General features: G+C 42.3%; 1 protein-coding gene across 1 annotated transcript in view; it reads left to right on the top strand.

The window, feature by feature from the left end:
- Nucleotides 1-2,908: 2,908 nt before the first annotated feature.
- The window catches only part of LOC123828773 (dynamin binding protein), a 98,440-nt gene continuing 82,127 nt past the window's right edge, over nt 2,909-19,221 (top strand). The window contains exon 1 of the mRNA XM_045854071.1: nt 2,909-3,029. The gene's annotated coding sequence lies outside the window, so the exon portion shown is untranslated. The remainder of the gene's footprint in view (nt 3,030-19,221) is intronic.

Genomic DNA, 19,221 nt, shown 5'->3' with positions numbered 1-19,221 from the left:
TCTTTAAAGTTTTATTTTTCACCTGTAAACTGGACTGGATCCTGGAGTTTTCTAGTTTTATTACATATTTGGCTATAATCCTCTGAACCAATGTTTCATTTTTCTCCCATGCTTTGTCTTAGAATTACTGGAAACTAAAACTGTTTTTTTCCCCCCAAGCCTTGCAATTATAAACTGATGCTAAATGACCCAATATACACTTCAGAAAAAATCAGCACAACAGCTCACGGCCAATCTCAGTGACTAATGCAGTGTAAAGCAACACAGAGAATTGCCTGGAATGCCTGATGACATCATCAGAGACGTTCAAACTGACACCAGGGGAATCTATCAAATTGCCACTGCCTGACTTCATTCCAGCAGCAGAAGCTTTGAGCCTCACACCTATAGAAATCTTGTCTTCCAGACTCAGAAACTGGTTTCTAATTTGCTCTGGTCATTAAGCTTTGTTTTTCTTTTGTTTTCCTAGATGCACTTCTTATTAAATGCCTGATAGCTTCTTTACACAATACAAGCTTCACTTTGGGAACTCATCTACATCATTGCTCCCTGAAATGAGACAGAATCATTTAACTGAACTGACTTATTCTCAGCACCGAATGATTGGATCAGTAAATATGGGGCAATCTACCAATTTAGTTTCTGGAAGTGAAACTTAAAAAAAAAAAAAGATTTAGTTTATTTATTTTCAGAAAGAGGGGAAGGGAGGGAGAAAGAGAGGGAGGGACACATCCATGTGTGACAAACACCAATTGGTTGCCTCTCACACGCCCCCAACTGGGGGCCTGGCCTGCAACCCAGGAATGTCCCCTGACTGGAATTGGACCAGAGACCTTTTGATTCACAGTCTGGCACTCAATCCACTGAGCACACCAGCCAGACTAAACTTTTGTTTAAATTTTCAAAGGCAAGACTGAAAGAGACCAAAATTTTGCCACCCTGAAGCTGCCTTTTGGGATATTGATTTTAACCTGCTTATTAAGAAACAAAAGACTCAGGAAGAACCTTTGAGCCTCCCCACTTTCCTGCTCAAGAGATTCAGACAGAAAAACCTGCTTTAGGAAGGGAGCCTTCGCTTAATCATCTTAAGAATCTTTACCCTAGCATTAGTCAGGAGACTCCAGGCCAGCTAGCTAGATACCCTTTGTACCCCACTGTTTTTGAGCAGTTTGGCAAGAATATTTCTGCCAGTCCTGGCAGGGTGCCTCAGGTGGTTAGAGTGTCGGCCCATAAACCAAAAGACTGCAGGTTCCATCCCTGGTTGGGGCACATACGACAGGCAGCCCATTGATGTTTCTCTCTCACATTAACATTTCTCTCTCTCTCCCCCCCGCCCTTCCTCTCTATCAGAAATCAATAAACATCCTCGGGGGAGGATTTAAAGAAAAAGAATACTCTTACCATATACATTCAGCTCTTCATCCACCAACTGTAGATCGCCTATTCTCACTTCTGAAACCTAATCTCTCATCCACCTCCTTTTTCCTTTGTCCAAAATTGTCGTATACCCAAAGTTGCCTCAGTGTCTTTGGAATTTTCATGCTTATGTGAATTCCCATGTGCATGTAGTAAAAAATTGATTTTACTCTTTTTTTTTTTAAAGCAAAGGAGGAAAACAGTATCACGGTTCCTCAAAAAATAAAATACAGACTTAGCATGGGATCTGGCCATGCCATTTCTGGCTGTACACACGACTGAAAGCAGACATCCAAACCTATCTGTACACCCATGTTCACACCAGCACTCTTCATAATAGCCCAGAGGTGGAAGCAGATGTTGTGTGGGCAACATCCATTCACCCATGGATGGATAAATAAAATGCGGTATAGACATATAATGGAATATTTTTCCAACTTAAAAAGAAAGGACATTCTGACACATGCTACAATGTGGATGAACCTGGAGGCCATTATGCCAAGTGTAATAAGCCAATCTCAATAAGACAAATACCACCATATGATTCCACTTACATATGAAGTACCTGACAGTAAGTAGAATGGCGTTGCCAGGAGGCGCAAGAGAGAGAAATGAAGAGTTAGTGTTTAACTAATACTGTTTTGGCTTGGGGAGATAAAAACGTTCCCGAGATGAATAGTGGTGACGGTTGTACAATAGTGCAAAAGTACTTAATGCCACAGAACCATACACTAACAATGGTTAAAATGATAAATTTTATGGTACGTAAGTTTAATCACTTTTTTTTTTTTTAAGGAAAGGAGAAACGATAGCCCCGTGAAATTTTTGAAATAGAGGTTTATCCCTGTTATGCACACACAGGGATAGACTTCTTGAATTCGGAAGGTTCTCCTACGTAGATCTCAGAAACCTAAGGCACAGAAACTCAAGCAAGCGTGACTTTGTGGCCACTAATACACGGGGGAATTCACCAACGAGTTCACAGCGTTCTCTCAGCCCTGCCCAGTTCTTGCATTCTGTTTACTCTTTGCCTGTAAACTCTCAACGATGTCCTGACTTTCCCCAAGGAAAGAACAGGACAGACAGACGCAAACGCCAAGTGTTGCGTGCGGTGACAAAAGAAGCTGCCGGGGTAGCGTGGAGGACGCCCCACATGCGGGAGCCGAACGGGCCTCCCCTGCACAGAATTCCGACCGTTTCTAGGTCGGAGGGCGGTGTGGGGCCAGGGCGCTACAGGGGAGGGGAGGGACTAGCTATTCACAGCAGCTTCCCGCAGGACCGACGCCCCGCGGGAGGAGGGCGCGCGCACCGCCCCAGCGGCGTCTGGGCGGAGCAGCCCCGGGTGCCTCAGTTTCCCAGAGTAAAGGTCCTCGGAGCACCGCCCCCTCTGACGTCGAGGGGTGGGCGGGGCCGGGGGGTGGGCTTCGGGACGAAGTGTGGCGCCTCAGGCCGCGCGGGGCGGAAGCCTGGGATGGGGGCGGGAGGCGGGGCGGCCGCGCTGAGTCACATTGAATTGACCCGCCCGCCGCTTCCACGGGGGTGGTGACAGCGGCCCGGGACGGGCGGCCGCATCTGTCCGCCGCGCCGAGGGACCGCCAGGCGGCGAAGAGCAGGTCTGGGGCCCGGCAGGGCTGGGCGGGGAACCCGGATTGTTGTCGGGGGGCTGCAGGCGTAGGGGACCCGCACCCTGAGGGACGCGCCGCGCGGCGGGGCCTGCGCCGCCCCTTCCCCGCCGCGGCTGCTGCGCCGGCCGAGAGCGCCCAGAGGGCGGTGGGGCGCCGGGCCCGCCTCGGTGTCCACGGCCAGGTCGGGTCCTGCGAAGTCTCGGGGAGCTGGAGGGGCTGGGTGGCTCGCAGTCGGAGGGATGCGTACGTGGGCTTTCTAAAAGGTGTCAGGCCAGCCCAGGGCTCTTTTCACTGCACCGCCCTGCCACTCCGGCAAGAAGGCGGAATTTGAGACCTGGGCAAGAATTCTGCCTTAGCCCAGCCTCCTTACTTTACAGATGGAGACGTTCTTCTGGCGTGCTCAGAGTCGCATCCAGTCGGTATAATCTGTGTCAGGGAGGCTGGGAGGGATGGTTTCCAAAGCCAGAGTAAGACCTGTTTGGCTAGAGATGCTAGTTTGATTATGGTGGAGCTTTGCAGTTACCCGCAGACACCTACCTGCGTTCCTGCCACAGGTACTGATGTCCACGAGGCATCAGTTTCTCAAAGCGCATAACTCTGAAAAGGGTGACGGTGCTGTCAGTTGAAGAAAGAAATATGGGGGTTGCAAACAGGCCCGGTCTGCTGTAAACTACGCGCTGTGGAGGTGCTTGGGGTATAGAGTTAAAATTTAAATGCAAGCGAAACCTACCTCACTTTAAACGCAGTCTCATGAGTCTGAATTGTCTGTCTCATTTGCACATTAATGAAAGACACAAAATTAATCTGTAATATTGGTAATTTGCCTTTAGGTCTGTTGTACAGTAATAAGAACATTATGTATTGACACTTTTCATAATTAGTGATGCTGTGTTATGTGTCAAGCCATTGGTAGCACTAATATTTAGGGTGTGAGTGTAGTTTAGCTCCAACTGTCTGCGTAGCTGAGTTACAGGGGGAGAGTAGGACTGGTTAACCCATAGCTGTATTTTGCAAGACTGATGTACCTGTTTGCACACAGGTGTGGTTTCTCGGAGTTAGTGCTGTATTTATTACTCTCAACGTGAATAGACTCCAGATGGTGAGCAAGTTAGTTTATCCCCTAGTACCCATTTTTCTCTAAATTATTGAGTTAAAGGATCTCCAAGGCCTCCTTCTACCTCTAATGTTCCCTGGTTTTACGTGTTAATTGGAAACATATGTCACTCATTGTGACAACGCAAAGTTTTAAGAAAATGGGTTTAAAAAAATCTGCCCAGTGGATAGAGAATCTTGAAATTCATTATTATTCTCAACCCTCCCAGTTACTTTATCAGTGTGGGGCTAACATAAGTGAAACATGATTTTTCAATTTACAGATGTTCAGTATTAAATTCACTTAAATTCAGAGACTGGAATGGAGTGCTTTGTGCAGGGTAGAGAAGAGCTAAAAGGTGGCTTGGGAATAGGGCCTGTGCAGTGCACAGGTATCTTTAGCAGAAAGACCAGAACATTCTGCCTTGGAAAATGTGATAAGATGTCTTTTAAACAGTGTTCATATTGTGTGTATTTTCAGCCGAGATACAATAATAATCTTTAGAGACAAACTGTCCAAATATGCATGTTATTTATTTTGTCTTGCAGCCCCAAAGCAGAACCTTCCCCACCTCATGTTTCTTCTTTTCTGCCTCCTTTCTGCAGAGTGTCCCCCTTACGTACAGAGACCCCTGTCACATTCCTTTCACCCACATGGCAATATGCATAGCCTTCTTCAAGCACTGATTGAATTTACGTTACTTTATATCCACTAAAAGAATGGAAGTCATAATTCTTGAGTCACCATTTAAGATCTCCTGAAAACTAAGGATGGTTACTTATTTTTTGAACATAGTGCAAGACTCCATGAGGCTCTGGTTCTGAAGGTCAAGTAGACAGTGTTCAGGTTTTTATCTTCCCTGTGCTTAGAGGCTACAATCTAAAAAGCCTCCAGGGCCAATAAAAGTCATTTATCTCTGCCTTAGAGGGAAATCTTTTCTGCAAGATACATACTGAATTCTTCAAATTCATTATTACTCTCAGCCCTCCCAGTCACTTTATCAGTATTGGGCTAAAATAAGCTAAACATGATTTTTCAAGTTTACAGATGCTTTAGTGTTAAATTTGTATGGAGACATTTTTTAAATGATAAAAAATACAGTTAAAATTGAATGCAAGTGGAGGGTTGCATGCCTATTGCCAAGTATAAGGCTTAAATAATTTTTTAGGTTTATTATTTTGTTTCTTGAAGTCAATTAATGTATAACCTACAACATAGGATTATTACAAGATTATCTGCTGTGAACTTTTCAAGTGTGCTTGGTCTTCAGCTGAAGCTAAATACTTACAAAAAGTTTGATATCAATTAATATTAAATAGTTTCTTTATTATACCTAGCTCAGGAAAACCTCTGAGTAGACTGATTTTGAAAATTGAATAACTTCAGTCTTGTTGGTCAAGAGTTAATTATGAGGTATCAGTGTCTCACCTGGAAAGGTGAAAAAGTCTAATGTGGCAGCCATAAAATCAGGTCATAGAACAGCTCTGTAATGACAGAGACATTGAACAAACCAAGATGCTAACTTTTGGTTGGGTGCTTTATCCTCGATGCTACAGGTTAGCCATAGGAGGTAAAATAGACATAGAGTGGTGAAAATGTATTATTTCATTTTGAGGTTTGTAGGGTTTTCTAACATGAAGGATGTGACCACCAAGAACCAAGGCAGCACAGTGCAGCAAACAGGGCATTGTGCTAGGAGTCCGAAGTTTGAAGGCTTGGGTTTTGCTCCTGACTTGTTCATTCATTCACCAAATATTCACAGGGCACCTCTATGTGCCAGGCACTATTCTAGGGATACAGCTGTGAGTGAAACAGACAAAGCCCTGCCCTCTTGCAGTAGACATTCTAGCAGAGTGGAGGCAGACTGTCAATAACTATGTGAACAGATGCACAGTCACTTAATGCTAAGTGCAGTGGAGAACTTTAAAGAGGTGTAAGTGGGAAAGGGTATATGGGTGTGGATGTATGTATGGAGCAGGGTTCCTTTCTATACAAAGAGGTCCAAGTAGACCTCTGTTAAGATCACTCTTGACCTATAACATGAAGGGAGCAAGCAGGGGGCAGAAGGATGAGCAAGTTCCAAGCCTGGCTGCAGGAGCATGGTTGGCATGTGTGAGGGGTGGTGAGGTAGTGGTGGCCAAGCAGTGCCAATGTGGGCGAGGGGTAAGTGGCAGCAGATGAGAGGCGAGGGAGTGGGAAGGGGCATGTCATTGTAGGCCATTGTGAGGACTCTGGCCTTTACTCTGAGTGAGGGGGAAGCAAGCCATTCCAGGGTTTTGAACAGAGGAACTTGTGATGACTTAGGTTTGAACAGGATCGCTGCAGCTGCTGGGCAAAAATAGACAGAAGCAGGTCAAGGGACTCCCCTTTTATACTAGCTGTGTGACCCTAACCCATAGTCCAGAATTTTATGATTCTAAGTTGTCTGGAATATTTCCATGGAGAGGCTGAGGATGGCATGTGAAGGTGTTCTAAAAGCAAAGAGCTTCAGATGGCCTGAAAACGTGATGCTGACGCGCCTCTAGCTGAGTCACTCCAAACCGAGAGGTAACCAGGTCTTTTCAGTCAGTTTGTCAGGTCAGGAGAACAAAAACACGGTTTCGGGAATATCCTCTGCTGACCCCTTCAGTACTCTGCTTATTTATCCCTGAGTTTTCCCTTCCTGCCTGGAAAGGATGAAAAGCTGTTACTCATCAGCTGAGCTGGCAACCAAAGTAGTTTTGTTGTTAGGACAGTTGGAAACTTTGGGGAAGGAAACCTAATTTTGTATTTATCATAGTATTGTATTTATCATTTTGTATTTATCATTTTGAATTATCCATTCTTAACATGCAAGGAGTCCAAGAGATTTCTTTTGTGTTTAATTCCCGTATCCCCTTCCCACTCACCTTATGCCTCATAGGTACAACTTCTAGTGCATTTGCTGTATTTCTCTGTCTGTAGGATCTTGCAAAGTGGGGATGTTTGTTTTCTGTGTGTGTACTTACTTTACTTTATAATGTTGCATTTCATTTTGCTTTTTTCCCTAAGTACTGTTTTTAAGATCCGTCCCTGTTTCTACATGTACATCTAATTCTTTGTTTCTGAATGCTGTGTGTGCACAATAATTTCTTATATGCTCTCCTTGTGATAGACACTCAGGTTGTCCCTTCTCCCTAACGCTGTAAATGTTCTGCAGTGAGCATCCTTATAAAGCTGTATACTTTATCTGTGGGATATATACATAGAAGGGAATTGCTGGATTATAGGCCTGCATATACAGAATTTGAGTCAATAGTGCCAAATTGCTCTCCACAGTGGTTGCACTAGCCTCTCTCCCGCCAAAAGTGCTCGAGGTTCCTTGTCCTTCCTTCTGTCTCACCACCGCTCAGCTTTATCCAGTTCTTCATCTTTTCTAATCTCATAGATGCAAGGTGATATCTTGTTCTTTTCATTTGTATTTCTTTGATTACTAATGATTTTAAACATCTCTTATACATATAGCTTCGTATTTACATCTTTGCCCATTTTCCGTTGGAGTTGCTATCTGTGCTATTGCCGTGGACTTGTAGAAGTAGTTTTGTAATGCAGGTAGTCACGTCTTGTCACATTTGGACTTTGCAGCTGTCTTCTCATTGATCACCTATTACTTTTGTTTTTGTTGTCCTTTAATTAAGAAAAATTCTTAATTTTAATGTAATCAAATAAGTAAATTCTTGGACTGTTTTATGCTTGTTGACCTTTGTTCGAGAGTCCCTCCCCACCCATAGGTTACAGCTATATCTTTAATCCATCTTGAGCCCACATTGCATGGCGTTAGATAGTGGTGCAGTCCTCTTATTCTGCATTTAATGAGCCACTTTTTCTAGTAACATCTCCAAAGACATCCATGCTTTCCTCCAGTGAGCTGTGGTACCCTCTTTCTCATACATGGTTCCCATGTTATTCGCTGGTCTGTCTCTAGGGCTCTGTTTGGTTTCATTAATTTGTCAGTTATGGCTTTTTTTAAATTGCTCTGTTTATTACAGTGATTTTGTAATATGTCCTCATGACGAGCATAGCAAGTGCCCCATCTCTGGTCTTCATTTTTAAGTTTAATTAGCTCTCCTGAAATACATGAATTTTTTCATATAATGATTTTTCCATATAAAATTTGGAATAAGTTTGTCAAGTTCCCCCAAAATTACATTTTTGAAGAATTTTTATTGGGATTATATTGAATTTATAAATTATCTGGGAGAGGCGTGACACCTTTTTGATATTAACTCATTTCTTCCAAAAGCATGTAATGTGTCTCTCCATTTATTTCAGTTCAGATTTTTAAAATAACTTTTATTTGGAAAAGATTTAAAACTAACAGAAGAGTTCTAAGATTAGTATAAAGAGCTTCTGTATATTCCTCACTTATTTTGGCCAATGTTAGCATTTTGCCATATTTGCTTTATTACTCCTTCTCCACATTTCTATGCATGTTTTTTCCTTGACCCTTTTGAATTGCAGACATCATGCTTCTTTATCCCTACATACTTCATCAGCTCATTTTAAAGTTTTTTATTGGAACTTTAAAATTTTTCTCCATAATAGTCTAGGAGGGTATTCTTGGTTAAATTAATTTCTAAATACTTCATGGTTTTGTTGCTATTTTGAATCATGTCTCTGAGGCTGCATACCAAAATCCTAAGCCTATGCCAAGGTTAAGTTTCAAGTAAAAGAAGATTAATGTTTTCAGTATTTCTGAACCCTACATATATAAATTTATGGTAACATCTCATGATTCCAATGTAAGTTTATTTCACCATTAGATTAACTTGTTCCTCCTGCTATTAAGAGTCAGAATTTAAATAGCTGGTCTGAAGAATGAGAGACGGCCATATTCAGCATCGTAACTGTAGTTGTCGGCATGATTATAATATAAGAAATGCAAGATTATAGTTTTCTTACTCTGTGGATCCGTCTCTAATCTGGGCATAAATCTAACCTAAGTATATCTCAGGAAATATTGACTAGTTCAGCAGGTAGTTCTTCAGCCATCATAACCGTTAGGGTGTTGGGCAGTTCACTCTCATGGCCGTCTGTCTCTTTTGACCATCTCTCAAGCATCTCTATGTGGTTGAGTTGCTTTTTCCTAATTGTAAAAGTTATACCTTTTACATTGTAGAAAATTTGCAAAATACAGAGAAGCAAATTTTTCATCTTGCCTTTTAACACCAACCCCTGTTAAAATGTTTTTTCCCCCTCTTTCCCCGTCCCCCTCCCTCTGGTCTTTTTTTATGGTGGGGGGCGGCGTGTTTGTGGAGGAGGAGAATGCACTTAAAATTGAGCTGCATAATTTGTATCACCCCTCCTTTTTCAGGGGCAAGCCATTCGCTCTTATTTGTCTTGCTTTGAGTGATCCTCTGGGAAAAGAAAACAATAAGAAAGATATGATTAATTTATAGGAGTTGGATAATAGCTTGCTAATTACTTGGCAGTTCCCAACAGGCTATGCCTGAGGGAGCCACTGGGCATGACAGCCTGGCCTCATTGTCACAATATGGAGCAGTCATAGCACAAATGCCAACAAACCACACACTGGCTTAAGGGAGGAGAACGGGAGGGGAGATCCATTTGGTGTCAGTTTGGTTACTACCTTCCTTTTTAGGCCACGTTTGCTCTCATCTTTCAGAAAATAAAGAGTATGGAGAAAATAGTTAATTTATTTTCTTTTTGACTCCGAAATAAACCCAATACAATTGTCTTGTTTGCCTGATCACCTTTTGCTAGCGTGGTGAGTGGTGAGAGAGAATAGTGATAGAGAGCAATGGCAGAACGCAAAAGTTAACATTTCCATCAGTTGGTAGATTCAGTATCCAACTGCCCTCACCTCTTCACTCCCCACCTCTTCACCGTGTTCTGTTTTGTTCATTTTGCAGGAACACCTGTTACTTTCTAAAACACAGTTGTCTGCCTTACCCTTCCCTCAAGGAGGAAGTTCTTCAAGGGCAGGAGTCTTTGTTTTGTTCCCTGATAGACCCTAAGCATCATCAGCTGTGCCTGGCACATAGTGTGCCCTCAACAAAGGATCCATCAAACAAACAAATCAATCCTTAAAGAGGCAGCCCTGTGGTACAGAGAAGGGAAACCTAAGGGAGGGGTGAGGAAAGAGCTCGCCTAGCCTCCTTGAAATACATGAGTTCAATAAGTTAGAAGCCTCATTTCCACATTGGCGTTGTAAACGTAACTGTCAGCCCAGCCACAGGGCTCACCTCTCTGCGTCTGTTTCAGCCGCTCCTGTGGAGTCTATGGTTTCTGAAAGTGGTGTACAGCGAGCATCTGTTGCTGACAAGCACGTGGTGGGAGCAGGGCCGGGGAATGGTCAGTGCTGACGTTCTAGCCGTGGGTTCTGGGCCCAGCACACACTGCATTGTTTATATGAGGTGATTCTCTCAGGATAAACGATGTGCCCCATCAGCAGAAAAAGTTGCAATGGATGTGCCGAGTTGTGCTGAACTCCCCAGCCTCACGCCCCATGTCCTCCCCCTTTCTAGTTTATTCTTTCCCCCCAGTCCCAGCAATGCAGAAACATTTTGGCTTTTCTGTCGTTTCTGGATTGGGTTCAGGATTTCATGATGGACAGTCACGCCATGTGTACCCAGTCACTTTATTAGAAAGCAAGACCTCAGATCATATTAATAGTACTGTATAAAGTTCTAGAAAATACGGTTGCTACCGATACACCATAATGTTATCCTGTGTAGACAATTATCAGACTGCTTTCATTTCTTACTCTGTGGCTGGACGCTTGTTCCCTACCTTCCACTTCCCCCAGCAAATCTTAAACTCTGTTGCCTGGGCCTCAAGTCTGATCCCAGTCCACCCTGTGGACTAATTTACTTCCCTGTCCCCACTTTTTAGTCTAATCAAACGGGTCTTGTTTTCTTTCCTTCAACAATAACGATAGCAATAAGTATTTATGAATTAAAATTATGAGTATTTCTTTCCATTTTACTGGGTTTCATTAAAAAATGAATAAAGAATAATATAAATATCCATCTATCCAGCACAGAATTTAAGATCTGTAAAGCTGAGTTGGTTTTTATATTCCACCCCCTTTTGCTCTTCTATAGATCCTCTGGTTCTAATGACTTAAAAAAAGATTCCCTGTTATTTACATGTGACAACAATACCATGATTGTCACCTAAAAAAAGGAGCAGTAATTCCTTAATAGAATCAGGAATCTAGTTGATGTTCAGAGTTTTCCTATTTGTTGCAGTTTTTAAAAGCAGTTTGTTTGAACTGGGATCCAAGAAATGGACACACATTGCATTTAGCTAATGTGTTTGTTTCTTAAGTGGCTTTTAATTGATAAGTTCCCTTTTCTTCCTTTTTAATTTTAATATTTTGATTACGGTTTACTTGTTGAGGAAACTGGCCTTTTGTTTCCCACATTCTGGAATTTTTAAAATGGCTTTGAGCAAAACTTTATTGACCTTTGGTGAGTTAACTCACCCTTACGTCTGTCAGTCACTACGGGAGGTTCCAGGTCATTCAGCTGCTATAAATAGAAAGGATGGACTGACCCAGCGGAGCTGGGCCTGGCTCAGAGGTCTTTTCTGAGGAGTTTTCCAAAATCTTCCAGGGGTCAGGGAATGACATTATCAACAGCAAACCTTCTCTATTTCAAAGCAGTTTGCCTCTGAAGGAATTTTATAACTTCTATTTGGCAGGGCATTTTCATGTTCCCTTGCGTTAGGGGAAAGAGTTGAGAAGTGAGTGAGTAGTCTGTTTTTCTTCTCTTAGACAGCGCTTGTTGCTTTGTTGCTTTAAGGATTGCTGGGCGCAGGGCCAGAACCTCCTTGGGATATTATTGTCTTACAGTTTAGATCTGCTTATCAGGAAACAGAATCCCTGGAGGGTCAGGTAAGAGGAGAATGAGTTTACATTAAAACTAGACTTTTTTAGTGGCTGGTGGGGTCCTGTATTCTTGAGCAGCTAGCAGACTGTGGAGCATAATACTAATACATGTATTTTTCAAACTCATAGTTTTGATTATCTGTTCTTTTTGCTGCCACTGTCTAGATGTTGTTCAGTCATCGTAATATCTGGACCACTGTAGACATGGGGGAAAAACAATTTTTTTTATTTTTTAATGTTTTAGTTTTGCAAAAAAAACAATTTTCTAAAAAGTTTTTTAGTCTTGCTGCCTTCTGCTAGTCAGCTGTGATAGTTCTGCAGGGTAGTGAGTCAATATTAAAGTAAAAAGAATAAAAATTGTTGAAGTGTAAACCTGTGTTTATGTTTACTTATAGGAAGGTTGTAAGAATAAAGTATCTCAATGTCAGTATTTTCATCTAGTTTTAAAGCCAGGTGGTTAATAAGCCAAGGCTAAAGATCTAATGCAGAATAAGAAAGACATTTAGTAACCTCATTACAATCCTACTTCTACTTTTGTTATGAGGCTAATTGGTTATTTTAACTAAGACATTTGCTTTAAATAAAGGCACTGATAACAGGAAATTAATGAAAATCGTGTTAAATTTTACCAGTATGTCCATTCTGGTATTCTATCAGTGGGAGTCAGGATTGGTCAATCTTCTCTTCTGGTGACTCCGAATGCTTACAAGTTAAAATATAATTATTGTTCACAATAAGAGTATTAACCAGAGGTGATTTGCTGGCTTATTGATTACTCTCCTTGCAGTGATCAGTTAACAGTAAAAACAGGCACTTCATATTCACACCCAATCACATGTAGCAGCAACACACACACACACGAGATGTAAGGTGTCTGTAGATGCAGTCGTGCTGTGTCATAAGCTGTGCCTTGCAGAGCACTGCCAGTATTTTTGGTGAGGCTAGAGCTTAGGGTAGATGGTAGGTAGAGAGTGTTAAGGAATGAGGTAGGGGCCAGGCCATGATGAGCTGTGTATGATCTGCGAAGGAGGTTTAGGTGTACTTTCCTACAAGTAATGGATGGGAAGCCCGTGGAACTTCAAGCAGTAGAGAACTATGAGATTTTGTGCTTAAAAAGAGAATCCTATTTGCTGTGTGGAACAGAAGGAGATGAGACCAGTAGGTAACCACTTAGGAAGTTATCACAGTAGTCCCGAAGAAAAGATAGCGGGAATCCCTGGCAGAACACCGGCAGTCTCAAATTTGTAAATTTCAAGCCCCCCAAAACAATTTTTAAAAGGTCAGCACATTTGAAGGATTTAATAGCAGTGCTGATGGTTTTCCTAAAAATATAGGGTAACTTTTTAAGAAGAGTAAATCAATTTCATATCCCTCTTCCACCCCTGAAAGGCATTTGGCAAAGGTTTCCTTGGACCCATGTGCAGGGTTCTCGTTTGTAAACTGCTGCCAAAGAGTCTGTTGTGAATACACAGCTCATTTAGAGCTTGGAGCCAAGGGGGATGTCAATTGCTTTGTCCTTGTGTCCAGTAACCACAGAATCATTCCTCCCCCTTCCTCTCAAGAAGACAATAGCAGTTTTGAGCAGTTAGCCTGGACCCAGAAGTTGCTGCCTCATCTGCATTATTTGTGTTTCAATGAGTCTGGGTGATGAAGACAGGCCTCCCCCTCCTCCTCCTCCATCATCCTCAGACCTTTCTCATAACCAACATTTACTGAGTGCTTACTCTTTGCCAGGAACTGTATTAAATGCTTCACCGACATTATCACAATGAATCCTCATAACTGTCTATGAAGTAAATTACTATTATTTTCTTCAGTTTATAGGTGAGGAAACTAAGGTTCAGAAGGGTTTAAGTAACCTGCCCAAGGTTACAAAGCTTGAGAAAAGGCAGAGCCAGCAACTGCACCTAATTCTTTAGAGTCTGAGCTCTGAACTGTTATATAGTTATTACTTAGTACATTTTAATAGCAAATATGATTTCTTTTTTTAAGTTTGCCTTTTTACGTAGACCTGTCCAGTGAAAGTCCATGTAACCCCATACTGTGTTACCTACCCCTATTCCCAGCAGTATAAAACACAAGTGTGGGACATTTTTAAAACATGAAGTGCAGGAAAATGTCACATGGGGAAGGGTAGAATAGGGAAGCTATTTAGATTTCTAGCTTTTTTTCAAGGCAAAATATTCATGTATGCCTTTACTGTTTTGCTTGGAGTATAGCAATGTCTGAAATAGAGAAACTCCTTTTTAAAAATTGATATAATTCACATAGCATAAAATTCACCCTTTTAAAGAGTATGATTGAGTGAGGTTTTTTTTTTTTAGCTTACTCACAAAGTTGTGCAGCCATCACCACCTCTAGCTGAATCTAGAACATTTGCATCACCCTCAAAGGAAACCCATGTTCATTAACAGTCACTCCCCATTTCTCCCTGCTGAGACACTCATTTTCAAACCTCTTGTGTACCAAGACACAACCCTGGGCTATGAAAAATATTTTCAGAATATCTGTCCACAGCCCCCCTCTCTTTAGTGTAGATAATAACAACAATAACAGCATCTGTGTATATATTACTATGTGCAGGTACTGTTCTAAGTACTTTGCACATATTTACTCATTTAAATTTCACTATGATCTTATCAGGCAGGTTCTGTTATTGAGCCTATTTTGCAGATGGGGAAATTACGGCACAGATAAGTAAGTTTCCTCAAATCACTTAACTTCAAAAAAAGATGGAGCTAGCACGTATGCGTACATCTGAGCAGTCTGGCTTGGCAGTGTGTGCTCTCAGTCATTACATATGTGTTAAGCTGACCATATTCATATTTCAGAGTGGTGTGAAGACCTTGAAAACAGTATGCCAAGTGAGAGTAGCCAGTCACAAAAGACAACATAGTGTGTGATTTCATTTATATGAAATGTCCAGAAAAGGCGAATCTATTAAGACAGAAAGTAGATTAGTGGTTGCCTAGACCTGGAGGCGGGTGGGGGACTATTAGAGGAAATAGGAAGTGACTGCTAATGGAGATGGAGTTTCTTTTTTTTTTTTTAAGTTGTTTTATTGTTGTTCAAGTACAGTTGTCTGTGTTTACCTCCCTCTACTCCCTCCAAACCCCAGCCATCCCCACCTCCCTCCCCTGATTCTGTCCCCCCTTGGTTTTGTCCATGAGTCCTTTATAGTTGTTCCTGAAAACCCTTCCCCCCTTTCCCCCATTATCCCCTCCCACCTTTCAAGATGATGAAAATATTCTAAAGTTGATAATGCTGAAGGTTGTGAATATACTAAAACCCTGCGAATTGTACATTTTAAATGAATTGTATAGTATGTGCATTATAACTCAAGAAACCTGTTTTTAAAATATAATATGAAGAGTAACAATCAGAATGATTTTTTAAGACTATCTTTATCTTCATTTGAAAAAAGTTGTATGTGTATACATACATATAAACACACTTCCCTTTTTCCCTTTTTATTTAGGGTGCTTAGTCGCTGCAACCAGTTCTAATTCTAACCATTATACTTTCGTACTTAAACATTTCGGGGGCTTCCAAAGTACCTAAAAATCAAAGCCCAACATTTCTAACCTGGAAGTTAGGCCTGTGAGACCCTGTACAGCCCTATTGGAAAAAGTAGCATGATCATTGGGAATGTGAATATGTATTTTGATATATAACCTAAAGTAGTTCAGTGTGTTAAATCATTCATTCTGCAAATATTTATGGACGGCCTCCTATGTACCAGGCAGTTCTTTAGGTGCTTGATATACATCCGTGAATAAAATAGGCAAAAGAATCCCTGCCCTGTAGGGCATACAGGGGATAAGGACGACTCCTGTAGGTTTCATAGAAGACGTGTCTTTCAAATTGGATGTTAAAAGGTAATAGAAGTTTATCCAGATGAATTACGTGTGTTTGATGGACGAGTCAGGTGCTCAGCTGCTCCAGTCAAAACATCCAATACCTATATTGTTCTTTTTATTTTTTAATTTTTTGGCTATACAACAAATAACTATAAAATCTCAATAGCTTATTACTACAACCACTTACTTTCATTTTTATAGGTCTGAAAACTTGCTAGCTACAGTTTGGTTGATCTAGTCTGGGCCAGGCAGAACTTTATAGGCTTCCATTCAAGTTCAAATCTGTTTCCCCTTGTCTTCATTCTTCAGGCTGCGGGGCCAGTGACTTCCCATGGCATGCCCCTCTTATAGTGTGTTATACGAGCACAAGGGGACAGGCTAAACCATAAAATGTGGTTTGAAGTTCCTGCTCATGTCATTTCCACTGACACTTTCTCACATCACATGGCCAAGTCCAACAAAAAAGTCTCAGGGAAGTTCACTCTGCCCACAGTGGGAGGCACTACCTAACTATACAGTGAAGGGTACGGATACATAATTCCATTACAAGAAGGTGAAGATTTTGAGTAGCAATTTGACATACAGAGTATATATTATAAGCACAAGAAATAGCTAAACCTGGCATGAACACAGATGTGAATGAACACAGGTATAGGAATGACTAAAAATTGTCAGGGTATGTCAAGGATATTAGAGGATTGGGGGAAAATTGTGAATTATGGTGATTCACTGATTCTTGTCATATTTTAATTCAGTGTTGCCGGTATGAATTTGAATTCACTGTATAAAGCCATAAATATGTGTTGATTTGTATAAATCATATTTTACCTATTTAAAGCTCTCCTCCACCTGGCTGTTGGAAAGTTTAATTTTAGACATCGTAGGAACCCTTCTTCCTTCCCTGCATGTTACAGGGTGCAGCCAAGAGGGGGGACCCCAAGTGGGCATTTGAAATGGGGTTCAGAACTTAGGGTGTCCAGGAGATTTTAAGATGTCTCCACTGCCCCCCCCCCCCCCAGGGTGTGGGTTAGGGGAAGGGACAAATGGAGCAGGGCCATTGAGATCTGTTTTGCATAGCAATAGCCTTGCAGCTACCCTCTGGCGTGGTCATTTAACATATCTATAGCCTTTGGCTGTTCGCTTAGATATGTTAAATAGCTGTGATCATCTCTGAGCCAGGGGAATGGAAGTAACTTCCCCACCAAGCCTGGGAAGATCCCCCAAGCTACAGCGCCTGCATGGGAGCTCGGAGAAGATTGGCTCCAGGACATGGGGCCACACCTGCCCAGACTCATGATGGCAGCCCAGTAAAGCTGGAAGGATACAAGTTCTGGCATGTGAAGCCGAGTGTGGGAGGAGTCGGAAATGAGGCTGCAGAGGAAGATTGGCCTCGGGGATTTAAAACCCAGACTTGGCGGCCATTAGGAGAGAACCATGCTGCTTTAGGAGGGTGAGCCATGCGCAGCCCTGAGAAGAGAGAACCGTGGTGCTTTAGGAAGGAGAACCATGCTGCCTTGAGAGAGAGAGCCATGTGCAGCCCTGAGAGAGAGAGAACCATGCTGCTTTGAGAAGGAGAGCCATGCGCAGCCCTGAGAAGGAGAGCCATGCACAGCTTTAGAAGGGGGAACCACCACCTGGTTTTAGCAGAGATCCCGGCGACTCAGTGGAGGGTGTCGGAAACCCAGGGAGGTCTCCCAGTGGAGATGGAGGACTAACTGGGAAGAACCAGAGGACTGCCTGAGCCGTGGACTTCTATTTCCTTTCCTGAGATATGGTACTCTGGACTGGGCAAAGGGGGAAGGAAGGAAGGACTGTCTGTTTGTGGGTGTTTTAAGGGACTTTAGGATTTTTGATGAAGACATTAGGTCACTACTTGAAGTCTGTATAGCATTAAATAAACATTTCCTTTCCTTTTCACGAATCTCTGGCATTGAGAGATGTCTTTCCTAGGGCGGTGGACATAACGGACCCGGGGCCTTCTTTCAATAATAGTATATTGTCCCAGGCCCCCCTTGTCTGTTCTGTAACATGCATACAGTGGAATCAGAGAGATTCCTAGATTTGCAGGGTTCTAGAAAACTGGCGAAAGAGCTGTGTCTTTAGGCCACAGTGGCTGCATCCTAATATTATGGAAAAACCTATTATTCACTTACACAAAAGTTTTAATCTATGTACCCAAGAACTTTCATATGAAACATTTGCAAATAAAAAATGCTATGAGATGCTCTGTCTCTGATGGAATAACTGGTATCAGATTTACTACACGCTCAGGGTAAATTAGACAGCTAAGAAACTGGGAAAAATACGAGGCAGCTTTCCTCAGGCATCAGGCATCACAGGGATGTAACCCAGAGAGAGAGGGAATCCCGAAGAGCCCTCCTGTCATCCTGTCTCTGCCTGGAGGCACTTTCCCAACCAGAGCCCAGGGATGTGGAGCAAGTCAAAGCAACCATCTCACTGAACTGAGGAGGCAGATGTCAGAGTCTGGGCTACTGAGACGCCTGAGATTTGTAGGACAGCGTCAAGGAGCAGCAAATGGACAGGGCAGGGATTTGCTTGGGGATTTGCCTCAGGTCCTTGACCTATGGCTGGGCCAGGCCTGCATAGGGCAGACTGTGAGGCTGACACAGAGTGGCTGCTGTGGAGCTGAGAGCTGAGCAGAGATGCCTGAGGGTACACGGTGCTCAAAAATGGAGTTCCAGGCCAGCCAGAGTGAGAGACCTTAATGGGCTCTTAAGGCCCTTATCTGAGACTCCAGATAGGACAACTTTAGGAATAGTAATAACATCCTGGAATAAAGGCCACACCCTAAGATAAAACTGAAATAGACTCACCCTACATGGCGTAGAATCGAGCCTCATAGGATCAAGAGGATCTTCCAGTAATTTAATGGCTTGTCAAACCAAAAATTCAACACTCGTTAAAAGAACCAGCATAATCCAGACCTTCTACAACATAGTATCCACTTGTTTAACATACAATAAAAATTACTAGAATACAGAGAACTGAAGATATGGCAAATAAGCTAACATGTGGCCCATACTATAGTAGAAAAGCTACAACACATGATGTGATGGCCCAGGCGATGGATTTAGCACACAAGGAATTTAAAACAACTGATGTAAATATATTTAGATATTTAAAAGAAGAGATGAACATAAGGAATAAGTAGATGGGAACGTCAGTAGAGAAATGGAACCACTGTAATCAAAAGAGCTGAATGGAAATTCTAGGACTCAAAAGTACAATAGCTGAAAATAAAAATAACTGGAGGACCTTAACAGAGCAGGAGGGACACTGCAGAAGAAAGGGGCCAGCGAACTAGAAGACAGGTAACGAGAAGTTGCTCAACAT

This window comes from Phyllostomus hastatus, unplaced genomic scaffold (genome assembly GCF_019186645.2).
Source record: "Phyllostomus hastatus isolate PE091 unplaced genomic scaffold, TTU_PhHast_1.1 phas_scaffold_1066, whole genome shotgun sequence".
Lineage (NCBI taxonomy): Eukaryota > Metazoa > Chordata > Mammalia > Chiroptera > Phyllostomidae > Phyllostomus > Phyllostomus hastatus.
The sequence above is the reverse complement of the archived record's forward strand: the minus strand, read 5'-3'. Positions and strand labels throughout refer to the sequence as shown.